Source organism: Pteropus alecto, unplaced genomic scaffold (genome assembly GCF_000325575.1).
Source record: "Pteropus alecto unplaced genomic scaffold, ASM32557v1 scaffold69, whole genome shotgun sequence".
Taxonomy (NCBI): domain Eukaryota; kingdom Metazoa; phylum Chordata; class Mammalia; order Chiroptera; family Pteropodidae; genus Pteropus; species Pteropus alecto.
In genome coordinates, this window is record NW_006494610.1 from 1681489 (window position 1) to 1683652 (window position 2164).

Genomic DNA, 2164 nt, shown 5'->3' on the forward strand with positions numbered 1-2164 from the left:
CTTCAGCCAAACACTGCAACAAAAAATCCTGTGACCTCACTCCTACTCTCCCTAGCAAAGGCCGAGTGGTAGCCTAGACTTCTGCCCTCATGGATTTGTAAAAGGTGCTCCATAATCCCTGGGTTTGTGTCAAGGAAGGCTGAGTAGGGAGGCAGGACTTCTATTTCTGCCAGCTGATAATGAGGCTTCCCCACCACCTGTGACATCAATGTTGATTACGTAGGGATCCTAAACGTCCACCTTCAACTGGCAGTAAGGAGGTGCCCCTCTCCCTTATAGGCGGGTGGTGTGAAGAGGCCTAGTGAACCCCTTAACTCCTATCATTTACCCATCTTTCTTTGCCAGCACAAGCTTCTAAGGGATGCTTCACCTCTCAGGTTGGCTTCCTCTCCTTCATCTCTAGTCCTGAAAGCTTTAGAGCCTCTGCCTTTTGGTTCCTCAGTAGCCAGTGCTATGTTTCGTCAAGTTCCAGACAACACTGATATCAAATATAAACATAGCAGTATATGCTTTCTCTCTTTGCTGCCTACTGTTATCTAAATTTTAGAAAGTTTTGTGACTATAGCCCACAATAGCATTTTACTTTTTTGAGAATAAGTATTCTCGAATGTTAGTTGTTCAATGAAAGGGTAAGATTTTGTTCAATGTCAGGGTAAAATTTTGAAATGGACAATAGACTAGTGGTTACTAGAAAGGAGCGGGAGAGGGGAAGGAGGAGGTAGATGGGGGAAAAGGGGTCAAATATGTGATGACAGAAAGAAATCTAACTGTGGGCAGTGAACATACAAGGCAGCACACACACACACACACACAAACACACACATATGCCTTACTGTTGAATTGTACACCTGAAACTTACTGGATTTCATTAACCACTGTCACCATAATAAAAATAAATAAAACAAACAAACTAAAAAAGATAAAGAAAAAACAGAGAGAAAAACTTGAATGAAAGCTGTATACTAAGGAAGGCTGAACATAAAAGCTCAAAGGAAACTGGATTTTGATGGCTCCATGAGAGCAACAGTGGATTGCCAACATCCTATTTGCAAGAAAAAAAATAAACTGATTAGTAATGTGAGCACCATTTTCCAGGTTGTCTATTATTTGTAGAAAAATGCAATCCTAGTTGAAATACTTATCACTCTATGTTCCAAGCCCTGAAATGGTGTGACTTGTTCACAGGCAGTAAGTTAGATTTGAGAGCATCATACAGGTGTTTAGATATTCAAAGGAACAGCAAGAACAACTTTCTAGTGTGACCACTATTTTCATACATGAACTAATATGGAATGTAGTTAAATCAGAAGTGAGATAAAAGTCCTGAATCTTGACCCTATTTCAAGAGCGACATGGTACATATAAGCCTAACATTCCAAAAGAAACAATTCCGTGCTAGCTCAGTTTCCATCTTTTGATATCAGATAGACGGGAAAATTTACCACCTGTCAATCTGAACAAAACCAGGGTGTAGGGGAAGAATATGTTATGTGGTTTATATCCCTCTGATTCTCAGCCTCCCTCTTAGTATAGCCTTACGGTGAGTAACCTAAGGGATTCTCAATGTTGAAATATGAATAAAGGATTATTGTTGGAGTGTCTAGGGGATTAGAGAGCTAAGAAACTTTAGAAAGTAAAGTTAAAAAATTATAAAGATTTTATTGTGAGGTTAAAACCTCAAAATAAATAGTTTTTCATTCTCCACAGATTATCGCTCTCATGAAATAGCCGAATATCTTAAGAAATTCCTGTTCCTTAGGAAAGCTTCTTAGAAAATAGAGTAACAACAATATACTGCTTCACGTTTTGCAATTATTGTCACCTGTTCATTTTCCTTCATAGCATTCATCATATTCTGAAATCATTATATATGTTTTTCTACTTGTTCAGTATCTGGTTCTGTCAACTTGAATGGCATTTTATCAGGGTAGAAATTATATCTAATTTGTTCATCCCTGACTTCCAAAATCTTAGCATGTAGTAGGTTGAATAAATGAAAGCATAAGTTATTAAGTAAAAATAAAAGTCGGGATTTATGACATGCTATAAATTTCAAGAATAAATGTATAACTATGGAATTACTGTGAAATGACTTGAAAAATTACTTGAAATCCTGACCTACTTGGTATTAGAAAAGCTCATAGAATTCTTACTAGCATAAGAA